Below are 12,506 nucleotides of genomic sequence, written 5' to 3'. Positions count from 1 at the left end.
CAAAAAAGCTAGAGCTGGGGGTCGTTCCTTTAGGGCATTGGCATCAGCACTCTGGAACGCACTACCTGTGACTATCAGAAGTATTCAGAATCATCTGGCTTTTAGAAAGACCATCAAAACTTGATCTTCCCGGTCTAGTCCTTGTCTTCTGTCTTTTCCACCCTGCTATGTTGTATCTGGGTTTTTAACGCTGAGACGCTCCGTCACTGGGGGCATGCGCTTTACAAATCTTGTAACATAACACTAGTGATGAAAACGTGTGTTGCCTATTTTAGTGGACGTTTAACATGGGAAACTTGCGAGTTGTTCTTTTGCTAACGTCAAGCCCAGACCATGACTGCGGGTTGGCAGAGGAACCCTTGCCACTTGCTCCTTCTTGACCATATGGTGCTGGGGAGAGCACGTGCCCATGAACTTTATTTATCCTCTGAGCATCGTCCCTTCTGGTCACGGTACTGCTCTGGTGACGTAAGTACAGGCCGCTGACTATGTACTGGATGACCGGCGCCGAGCCTCAGGATAGCGGACGACCCGACGAACGTGTGACCGAGAGTACTGATATGTAACCGAGTCCTCGATGGCGGATAAGCAATTCTGCAGCAGTCTGTTTCGAGCTCTGCAACCGACCGAGAGCCACCCGGCCTCTACTTGGGTTAGGACGCGTCACTTCCTGCGGTTCTTTCCTCTCTTCTCTGCCCGAGAGCCTTCACAGCCTCGGTCTGTGACTCTGCGCACCGTGTTTCTTCGGTGTGCGGGTACGGGGCTAGACCTCCCGCTCACCTACACGGCTCCAGTTCCCTACTCCAACCGCCGCCTCGAGCCTGCTCTGTGAGCGCGGTAAGTGAGACGTCCGTTCAAGCACAGTCCTCGCCCATCCCCCTCCCCATCCATTGCTCTGTGAGTGGCGGTGTCGGACGGTCTTAGGCATCCGCTCCACGTTGGGCCGCAGAGGCTGTAGTGGGTACAGACCAATGGCCTGGTAAAGTCCTTAGAAAGGCCGTGCGTGGTAAGATAGACCAAAGCGTTTAAGCCATCGTTAGCGAGCCAAGCGCTTTCATCTGTGAACACGCATTTGCGTTTATTAGGTCAGCTTGTCACTGTCTCTAGGCATTTGCTATAACTGTAATTGAAATGCCATGCAGAAAATGTTTAGATTGAATAGAAAAATGCTTCAGTGCGTTCCAGCGTATTTGGGGCTTACTCTTAATTGCTGTGTTAAAATTTGAAAATCTGTTCAGGTAGACATATTTCTCATTCAATGAAGGCATACAATGCACACATGCTGTTGGTATTTTCGGGGGTACACCCCTCCTGCATTTAACCTTGGGATTTATTCGAAGATAAAGGTTCCGTGTTCTGGTATCAAAGGGGACTTTTGTTCGTGTTGCGGCCTGTATGTTAGTATCTACAACACACATTTGAAGTTTATTTCGAGTAAGTGATCGTACAGGGTGAATCAGCTGTTCGCACGTGCGGTGGACAGTCTCAACTCATCACGCTCGTGTAGTTTTGGGACGCGCCTTCGCCTGTGGTGGAAGGTATTGGCTTCACAAGGGGGAACTCTAATTAGTCCTCCGATGCATGTAACTAAACATTAACGAAAGGGGAAAAGCAGTCCTAAGTCGTGTGAAATTCTTACCACTTATAACCCACCATAAAGTAAACAGTATGACGTGCCCGGTTTTATATTTATCGGATAGAGATCACCGGCATTTGAGTTGTATCTCCTAAACTTGGTAACTGTGCATGTAGTTTACAAAAGATATCATCAGACGTGTACAATTTACATAACCGGCCTAAAAATTCTTATGAACAAATTACATGGTTAATGTTTTGGTCCAACAGTGTTTTGTTTACCAACAGGTGTAGGTAGGCTGTTCGGCTGGAGCAGTCAAGCAGCGGCAAGTCGTCTTCTTGCAAGGCACCCCACCTAAGCGAACAGCGCCACCATCACCAATTGACGGTTGCAATAAACTGCATTACTTTAGTTGGTCAGCTATCACCAATTGCATCCCACAGCCCCGTGCCTCTTCATTCTGTCCAGACTCCATTACCGTAACCACAGTATCTCGTAAGTATAGAGTTGGCACAAGGGGGCTGCTCCTTGGTGGGCTTGATCTTGCAGTTGAATTTGAGGAAAGTATTGTGAACTCTTCTTCTCTGGCTAAAATAGTACTGATGTCGTCACCCCCCGCCCGCAGTGCCAACAGTGATTGTGCTTCTCCTAGTAGCCACAGGTGAAATTGGGACTCTACTCTGACTTTGTCACCATGGGTAGCAATCTGCAAAATCTGTTTAGGTCTTTCTAATCGTCCGCACCAAGTGAGTCTTTGGTAAGAAAGTTTGTTCTTGACACAAAATTAGCTCAGGGGGCTCAGCATGTGTTGCAGACGTGTGTAACCCCTCAGTTTTAACTTTATAATGTCACATCAGTCTTCAGCTCCTTTTGACTTTTACAGTGAGCACCTTTTGAGCTTGATAATTAAAACATCCCTTGTTTAAACCATCCGCAGTCCATTCATTGTGTATGCTATGGGTTAGGTCAGGTGACTTAACTGTTTGCATTAGTTTCTTTTCACATTTTCAGGTGTATATGGTCCGTTAAGTATGAATGTCTCGTTGTATTTTGTAGGAATGATAGTCATTTAAATCTACATACAATCGGAATATTGTCAAGTCTTAATTGCCAATGTCTTCTAGAGCAATCGCATGCTATGTTCTTCTATTTCTGTGTCCAAAATTGAAAATCCTCCATTGGGAAGATCAGAGTAAGAATTTTGTTATATGATGGCTACCAGGATATGGTCTATCCATTCTGTCATTGGATAAAATTGAACTGAATTTGCCTCGTATACCAAAGTAAGGAATCAAAATTTAGTCTTAAGGTACGTTACACAACAATGCACATCCTTGCTATTAACTTACCGGTTTATCAGAGTTTAACAAGGCCCCCCTATCTCAGGAAAAAGTAGAATGAGCACTAAAGCAGCCCAATACATCGTACATCCCTCGCCACCTTCTTCCACCGCAAGATAGCAGACATCCACGACAGCTTCAACACCCAGACAGCAACACAACAGACCCTCCGCACACCATCGACCACGACCCCCTGCTAGCCTGGGCCAGCGTGAGCGTCGATGACACCATCATGAGCAAATCCACTCCGGCTCTCTGTCAGACCCATTCCCGCGCCACGTCTTCAACAAAGCAAGCAGCTCCATCGCACCCGCGCAACGTCATCCATCTCTCCCTCGAGACCGCGACCTTCCCGGGAGCTGGAAACACTCAGAGATAAACGCCCAACTCAAAAAACCTAAGGCAGACCCAAGAGACCTCAAGAACTTCCGGCCCATCTCTCTGCTCCCCTTCCTGGCCAAGGTCATCGAGAAAATCGTCAAGACAGCTAACCCGATACCTCAAAGAAAACAGAATCCTGGCCCCTCCCAGTCAGGGTTCTGCAGCAACCACAGCACCGAGACTGCCCTCATCACCACCACCGACATCAGGACCCTGCTGGACAACGGTGAGACCGCAGCACTCATCCTCCTAGACCTCTCCGCCACCTTCGACACCGTCTGCCACCGCACACTACGCGCACGCCTCCACGTCGCAGGGATCCAAGACAAGGCTCTGGAGTGGACCACCTCCTTCCTCTCCGGCAGAACCCAGATAAGCCACACCTCCCCTCCCCCAATTCGGTGCCAAAGCCTGCAAGATCATCTGCGGCGTACCCCAGGGATCCTCCCTCAGCCTGACACTGTTCAACATTTACATGGCCCCGCTCGCACACGTCGCCCGACAGCACGACCTCAACCTAATCTCCTACGCTGCCGACACTCAACTGATCCTCTCCCTCACCAAGGACCCCATCACCGTCAAAGCCAACCTCCACAAAGGAATGAAGGCCGGCGCCGACTGGATGAAGATCAGCTGTCTGAAGCTGAACTCTGACAAGACGGAGGTCCTCATCCTCTGCTCCAACCCTTCAGCCTGGGACGACTCCTGGTGGCCGACGGCACTGGGGGCAGCCCCTACACCCTCCGACCACGCACGCAACCTGGGAATCATCCTCGACTCAACGCTCTCAATGACCAAGCAAGTCAACGCCGTCTCCTCCTCCTGCTTCAACACCCTCCGCATGCTCCGCAAGATCTACAGATGGATCCCGACGGATACAAGAAAGACAGTCACCCAGGCCCTTGTCAGCAGCAGACTCGACTACGGAAACGCCCTCTACGCGGGATTTAGTGTTGAGATAGAATACCCATTCTTAAAACAATCTGACAGAAGGTGGAGGATTAAGGGTGTGCCTGAAGACTTGTGAGCAATCAATCAATCATTTGTAAAGCGCACTACATACCCACGAGGGTCTCGAGGCACTGATGGGGGGTGCTACTGATCGAACAGCCAGGTCTTGAGTATCCTCCTGAAGGTCAGCAGGTCGTGGGTCTGTCGTAGGCTCAGTGGGAGGGTGTTCCATGTCTTGGCGGCGAGGTTGGAGAAGGATCTCCCGCCGGTGGTTGCTCTTCGGATGCGTGGGAAGGTGGGGAGTGAGGGGTCGGTGGAGCGTAGCTGGCGGTTGGGGATGTAGAAGGAGACCCGTCTTGGTTTTTCAGGGAAGAATTCCAAATGCCCAGCAAAAGCCATCCCAAGTGCCATTTTCCGATGATTATGAACTCAATCTCAAGAGTAGGAAAATTATTGCCCGAATCAAAGAGAAGAAACATCATAAAGGCAGAAAAGGCTGTCATGAAAAATTGAGTTTTACTTGGATTCATGTTAGCAACACAGTTCATCTTGAAACCCCCCTTCTAACATGTACCAAAGGGAGGTGGAAAGCCTGTACAAAGTGATTCCCCCATTTGCCAAACTGTATGGTAGTGGATCATTGACATATCTCCCAGGCATTGTTCGATCGGAAATAAAGTCCCTTACTTCACTGGCCCGAAATATGGGGTTTGCGTCACTTGAGCCAACAACTAGACAGAATGCCAAGAACACTTTGGAATTTCCTAGACCAAGAGCACTAAGCAGACAGTCTGCCACTGTTGAAAAGAACTTGTCAGACCAAACCACCCAGGTCATTAAAAAAGAATCCTGAAGGAATGTGCAGAATGGCCTTTGGAGGAAGAGCCCGTATTGGGCAATGAACAGAGCCTATCCCAAACAAAACAAGCATTGGCATAGCCAATAGGTCTCGCCTTTGGGAGCTTATACGTGTTTAGCTATGCAACAGTTGCATAACTAAATACTTGTAAGGTCCCAAAAGCGAGACCTATTGGCTATGCAAAGCAGCCGTGCGGCCGCGAAAGTGAAAGCGATCACGATCAAACATCAAAGCGGCCGTGTTGCCGCGAAAGTAATCACGGTAAAGCCCGCGCCCATGCACTGTAGCTCTATGCTGGCCTGGTAGCACTTTTTGAAGCCCTCTCAATAAGTCCCGCCAGACCAGCGCATGTGCAGGGTCGGGCGAGACCTAAAAAAGCATCTAAAACGAATGCACCTCTGAATGCAAACACCCTCTATAGGGATGTATCTTCAACCACTCTGGCCACGTACAACCACACGTAACCAAGATCCTAAATAGTGAAGAAAGGCCGCTTCTGTGTATGGTAATATTTAACTTCCTACACCTGGCTGATAGGTCTGGTGTTCTGATTGGTCACTGGGGCTATGGTTTTTATTGGGATTAGACTCTGATTGGCTAACAGTCTGGTCTTCTATTGGTTCTAGGGCTTAGGGCCAATGTTCCCTCTAATTTTTTCCCTCTGTGTGCGGCACTGAAGGGTCTCTGTGCGCTGCAGCCAAGGCTGTGTGCGCCAGTAACCCGACCGCACGTGTGGTTGCAGCAACACATATCTGTGCAGATTGTATGAGTATTCATGTTAATCGCAGTGCCAGTCATGTGCTGCAATTACCATGAATACTTTCTCAGAGGCACACAATATGCCCCGCACAGGGCCGGTCTTGGCGCTGGTGGCGCCCTGTGTCAGAACGTTTGTTGGCGCACCCCAATGACCACCCCGCCAGTGATTCCCTCACTATTATCCTTAAACAGTGCCCCTCAAGGTCTCCATTACAACTCTCTCGGACATGTATTTAATTTTGTTTTATAACGTCTCTCATACCAGTGTAGGGTGTACTTTCCATTGCACACATATTAAACCGAGATAATCAATCATTATTTTTTTTTGCAAACAGATTTTATTGAGTTTACTAACAATCATTATCACATTTATCAATACAACTTTAAATTCATCCGTCTAGTTCCTATTATGGTATTGCAAAGAAACGCCCCACAGTGGTAAAACATTTATCAATGGCATCTAATAGCTTGGCTCCATCCGTTTACTACCAGGGCATCCACGGCTGACTTAACTCGATAATTACTCATTTGCTTAGCTGTAACTTCACGGTTCTTGTGTATCTATTCAAACTATCCCCAACAGTCGCCCCCCCCACCTGTCCCTCCTGCCCAGTCGTGTCACATTAGGCCCTTAATTATGCAGCCAGTACAATGGCAGAACACCACTTTTGTCCATGATCTCAGGTATAGTCTCAATGATCAACCTTACCATCAGAGGGGACACGTTAAACATGCATTCTCTGCTTTTGCTAATGTTGCACTGTTGCAGCGAACACTTCCCAGCTGCTCAGCCATCCACTACTGCACTCTTCAGTTATCAGGACATGAGGGAGGGAAGCACGCTCCCAACCCTCATTCATGCTGCGGCTAGGCAGTACCGCACGCCAGCTCCCCCGCAAGGCCTCCCAATGGCGAATCTCTGCCTCCACAAACAGTTTGTTCCTTACTGGGCTGCAGGGAGATGAAACAGCTGCCTTCTAAAATATCTGCACTACGGCGCACACCCAGGAGTTTCCGGTCTCAACTGGGTGCCACCTCCGACATAGGCCTCTCCGCTATTCGGCCGCAAGTGCAGTCCCCGTCTTTGCCTTGCTGTGACTGGTGTGAGGGGTCTACCAGGTCTTCCACCAACACCTTTCAAAGTGCGGCGTCTCCGCTTCCGGCCCACTCCGCTGAGTATCATGGGAGATACTCTTGGCCCTTGGTTGCTCAGGGTCCAGTCAGAACGTCGAGGGCTAGCTGCTCCTCCCCTCGTCAGCCGCCATCTTGTATTGCTCCGGGCCACTTACTCTCAGTTCATAGCCAGCCGGTTTTTCTCTGCCATGCAGCCCGCTTAGCTGCAATAATGAGAGCAACGCACTCCCAGGACAGTCCGCCATTCAGCAGGCACAAAATATATGTGCCCGGGGCTCAGGATAATCATTTACCGGGGTATGCCAGCTGGAGCTCCGAAGCCTGCCTCCTCTCACATCGGCTCCAGCCCCCCCCCCCCCCCAACAGAGACAATCAATCATTGGTATGTAAATCAGTGTAGAAGAAATGTTACATATGACAGAGGAATGCAAGGTATAGGAGTGACATGTCATTCATACGGATAGGCAGTATAGTTTAAGAGTGCTTTGTCTAGAGAAGCACAAATTCAGAATTTAAAATGTAACATCATGGTTAGGATTTCTCTTTAATAAGAAGCACTTTGCGCACAAATGAACCCTATTTGCAACATTAGGATAATGAATGGCTGGGGGGAAAAAATCATAACGCTCCAATCTATATCTTGCAGTATGCATGAAGTTCTTTGACAGTTAATAGTTTACTGTTCTTTATTAGGATTTTAACTTATAAACGGCAAGTAACAAAATTACCTCTCTGACATAAGTAGTAACCCACTAACTAATCTTCATTCTATGCCCTTTGTGATCTGCATGGTACACGTTGTTGTTGTTGTAGACTTGTAAAGCGCACAGCTGCCCCAGCAACGGGGCGTCCCGGCGCTGTAGACCGCTGGGGAACCCGTCCTGGCTATCCCTGTGAGATGGTCCCTTTCTGGGTATCTCCAAGGTGAAACCAGGCATCCCCGGCGTCTCTGGGGGGCCGTTGTAGAGATGAGGCAAGCTTAATGCCCAGAGTTGCCGAGTGTGTTCCTGGTTAGAGTAGGTACCGAGGCGAGAATTATCGAGTCCGTTTTGACCCAGGTCCACGTTCTTTGCAGCAGTTTGCAAATGTTTACTATATAATTATGGCTATGCAATATTTGCCACATAATGCATCATCTGCTGAATATTTTGACGATTTTAATCAACTACTGCATTTATGTGTTACACTGGTACTAATAAGGCACACTCTTCGCAGAGACTGTTAGCATGTGTAGAAATGTCAAAATAATAAAGTATCAGAGAATATGCTGCATTACACTGCAGCCTTTCTTTGCTGCATAATTTAGTCAACACTGGCATAATTTTGCCTCCCGTTACTGCATAATTTCAGTCCCCCCAAAGCAGGCAGCACATGCTAAAAATGCATGTGCATGAAGCAGAGAGACCATGATGTTTGTGAACTTAGTTTGGTGTGCGTGCAAATCCTGCATTGCTGATCCCAGGTAAGTTGCAGCTACTACTGCTGAAACAAACCCAATAGAGGTACCATTGGATGAGGCGGACTGGCCTCAAGGGCAGGGCTGACTTTAGCACTGGTGGCACCCTGTGTGACAAACTTTTTTTTTTTTTTTTTTTTGGTGCCTCTTTCCCATGACCTCCTCCTTGGATTCTCTCACTACCATCTGGCCAAAGTGCCCCTTATCTCTCCATAGATCCTCTCACATGCATTTAATTTGTTTTAAAGTGCTGGTGAAGGCTGGCTTTACTAATCCACTCAGCTATCCACATAAAATATAGATCTGTTCTTTGCAGCAGGCATATTAACCTGCTGTGCTACTTTAAGGCGAGTCATAACTGCCACTAGACAAAACTCCATCTCAGTCTCTCTAGCAGGAACATTAATTACAAGAGTTATCATGAAATTTTTATTGGTGCCTGAAAGCTGGAGGCAGAAGGAACTCTGCAGCAGGTGATTTTAAATTGTAAGTTGTTGCTAAACACTGCCCCCCCCCATACCCCTTCCCTGAGGCCAGTGCCCCCCAAACAGGTCAGCACCCAGTGCCGCTGCACCGGTCGCTCCACCCTAAAGCTGGCCCTGATTCCCTCACTACCATCCTTTAACAGTGCTCCTCAAGTCTCCATCTCTCTCTCAGGTGCATTTAATTTGATGTACAGCGCCATTGATACCAGTGTAGGTTGTCAGAGCACTTTACATCACATACATTACACAGAGACAGACAATATTACATAAGACAAAGGACTACAAGGTGTAGGAGTCCCATGTCAACCATACTGGTAGGCAGTATAGTTTAATAGTGGTTGGTCTGGAGAAACACAGACTCTGAATTTAGAACGCAACACCATGGTTGGGGTTTCTCTTTAATAACCAGAATTGATTTCTATCCAAATGAACCCTTTTTGCAATATTAGGATAATCAAAGACTGGAGCAAAAAACCATGCTCTAATTTATACCTTGCAGTTTCCATTCAGCTCTTAGATGACAGTTAATAGCTCACTGTTCTATGTTAGGATTTCAACTTATAAACTGCAAGTAACAAAAAGATCTCTCTGACAAAAGCGGTAACCCACTGACCTATTTACATTATGTGCAGTTTTTGATCTGCATGGTACATGTTCTCTGCAGCAGGCACATTAACCCTCTACGCTCCCTTTCCTTGAGTCAAAACTTCCACTTAACAAAACTTTATCTCTCTTTAGGAAGAACATTAATCACTAGAATTATCATGGCATTTTTATTGTTGCCGAAAATTGCCGGAGGCCAGGAAGGAGGCAGCAAGTGCTTTTAGAAACATAATATATTTGCCCATAATCCTGTGAGTTTTCAATCCTGTAGATGACTCCTTGTGAAAATAAAAAAAATAATACAAGTCTTTATCCTTAAACAAGTTTTATATGGGAATACTTCTCTGATTCCAGACATGTATTTTGATGACTTCTCAGACTAACCGGCTACACAAATTCTAAATTCCAACCATCTGCACAGCTGCAGCAACTATGGATCCCAATTGCCTTAGCAAGGATGCTATGGACCACAAGGAACTTCAGGCGTTTACAGTGGCGGACGTTGTTTAAAGTCTTGGGAGAGTCCTGTGACTCCTTGGAGATGAGCTGTTATATTTTTTTCCTGGGCTAATGTTGAAACGTGCTTCACTTTTCCTGACCTTAGTGTTCTTGAAAGTCTAGCTTTCTGGCCAGCGCTTCATTTTACATTTTGGTGCTCTTAGTCTCTAAGATCTCTCTAAAGCGCCTATCAAATAAAGCAATATTTCACATTTTGAACCTTTTATTTCTCTACGTCTCTAGGCTGCACTTTGGATTAGAAAAATGTCCGAAAAAGATATTTCCAGCAAAAGTGTTGTTCGTTTGTGGATCCATTTCACGGAGGATCAAAGAAACGAAAGGAGGAAAGGGAGGGTGAGAAACTGTTTCTTGAAGTCACAGTTTCCAGTGAGTGAGAAGAAGCAAGACAGAAAGAGAGGGAGGATGAGTGAGAAAGAGAGGGGGACAGCTGTCAGCGGCAGAGAAGAGGTCGACACTGACCTGGTCTTCTCTGAGTAGGAAGGAAGAGATGTTGCCGTTCCTTCTCTGCCCGCCCGTCCGTCCGTCCCTGGACGTGTGTTGAAAATAATAAAAGTAGGGGAACGGAATCAATCCCTGCCGATCCCGCCCACTTCGATCACTGACTTTGCATTTCTTTAGTTAAAAGGGCGCGGATGCAGGCAGATTGTATGCCTTTGTTAAAGTAATCATGTTAATTGCAGCGCGTGATGGGCGCTCCGATTAACATGAATACTTTCACAAAGGTTTACAATCTGTCCTGCAGCCGTGCCCTTTCAACTAAAGAAATGCAGCAAGTGCAGGAGGCACTTGCTGCTGGACTAACCTGCTGTTGTGCGCGCTTCAAATGCCACACTGCGCGCTTGAAGAGAGACTTGTGCGCGCGTGCCCAGGCGCGCAACTTACTGGGAACAATGCTTAGGGCTAGTCTTCTTAATGGTTAGGGCTCTAGGTTTCCCATAGGCTTAAGGTGTTGCCTGTACGTCGAGGCTAAGGGCTGAGAGGACAAGGGCGGTTGCCTGGTTGGGCCTAGAGCCAGAAATGCTGCCTTTTTTTCCATTCAATAGGTAAGATAGCAAAGCAGTTTCATAAGGTGCAAAATAAATTGCTGCAGAACGCAAACCAGGAGACACGTTTTTAATTTTTTTTTCTTTTTTTAGAAAAAATATGGTTTGTATTAAGAACTACTGATACAAATAATTTTAGTTATATCAGGACTATTACATTGTATGCAGAGGTAATCAAAGAATAGGTGTACACATAAGTGCTTGTGTAGAAGTGAACACGTAATAAAGTGCAAGAAACGATGAAAATGTGCAAGAAATGATGGAAATGTGCAACAATATTTAAAATAGTTACAAAACTTGGGTAAAGAGAACACAGTTAATGGAGAACATCTTAGAAACCACAAGTGGTTGCCGGTGTTTCAGCCTGTTTGAATTTCAGGTCCTCATCAGGACCGTATTACATCTAATTTAGGTGCTGTAGATAAATGAGATGGACTCGTAATGTAATAAGAGTGCTGTAATGTCACATTTTGCAACAATGAAGTAGAGTGTACAGTGTCAGCTTGTGAGATCCGTGTAATCTAGTAAGCAAGGGCAATGTCTGTGTTCAATCGGTTATGTAGAATAGCCAGAGATTGACGGTACCATAATGATCGTCCAACACGAGGCTCAATGATAAGTGTAAAATCAAAACGTAACACACAGCACAACAAAATCTCACGCACACGTTATCTCATATTACTTTGTCACAACCTTGAAATACACAACCACTCCGACCCGTTTGACTGTTCAAATAATACACACCCTAAACCAACTCTACTGCCGAGCTTTCTCTCTTGCCCCCACACCCGACACATTTCTAGCAACTTTCAACCGCCTCACTCATTTGACAATTTAGAACCTTGCATCATGAGCCACATGCGGCACCACCACCCCTAAAACATACTCCTTCCACCGTAAACAGATGCAAACAAAATAAACGTGCCACTCTTCACAACTTTGCATCTCCATATCTACTGCACAACAATGCAACTCTAAAAAACAAACAAAACAAAAAAAAAACACCACCACTCACCAACTCACTCAACCACCATCTACACACACAGACCTGTCAAACTGCCGTTTGAGCCTGCTGGACGAGGAATACGATACAGTAGTAGTAGTTTTTATTTGTTGATTACTTAAAGCCATTACAATCAGCAAAATCCACATACAAGATAAAATTAGATTAAGAATATAACATTCAAACAAAAAATAAAGATTCATGTTCCCTTCATAATTATTTTACGGCTACAGTGTACAATTATATCCAAGCAAGATCTACAACTAAGCCTCAACTTAATTTGTTTGGCTGCAAATGATCGACAAGCAGAAATAAAGTGCTTTGTGCTAGCAGCTATAGTTTACAGTATACAATACATTTCTCTAAGAAAAACATTAAAACAATGGAAGCTGCAAAA

The 12,506-nt window shown here is 46.3% G+C and overlaps 1 protein-coding gene across 5 annotated transcripts in view; it reads left to right on the top strand.

Annotated features, from left to right (window-relative positions):
• The first annotated feature begins 248 nt into the window (after positions 1-248).
• Positions 249-12,506, top strand: part of CHTOP (chromatin target of PRMT1) — a 156,214-nt gene continuing 143,956 nt past the window's right edge. For 3 of the 5 annotated variants that reach the window (XM_085638783.1, XM_085638781.1, XM_085638785.1), the window contains exon 1: positions 673-837. The gene's annotated coding sequence lies outside the window, so the exon portion shown is untranslated. Of the gene's footprint in view, positions 838-1,863; positions 2,072-12,506 lie in introns of all 5 variants that reach the window. The other 2 variants (XM_085638782.1, XM_085638780.1) reach the window with 2 other exon arrangements.

The sequence above is a fragment of the Triturus cristatus genome, chromosome 12 (genome assembly GCF_964204655.1).
Source record: "Triturus cristatus chromosome 12, aTriCri1.1, whole genome shotgun sequence".
In the NCBI taxonomy this organism is placed as follows: Eukaryota; Metazoa; Chordata; class Amphibia; order Caudata; family Salamandridae; genus Triturus; species Triturus cristatus.
The sequence above is the reverse complement of the archived record's forward strand: the minus strand, read 5'-3'. Positions and strand labels throughout refer to the sequence as shown.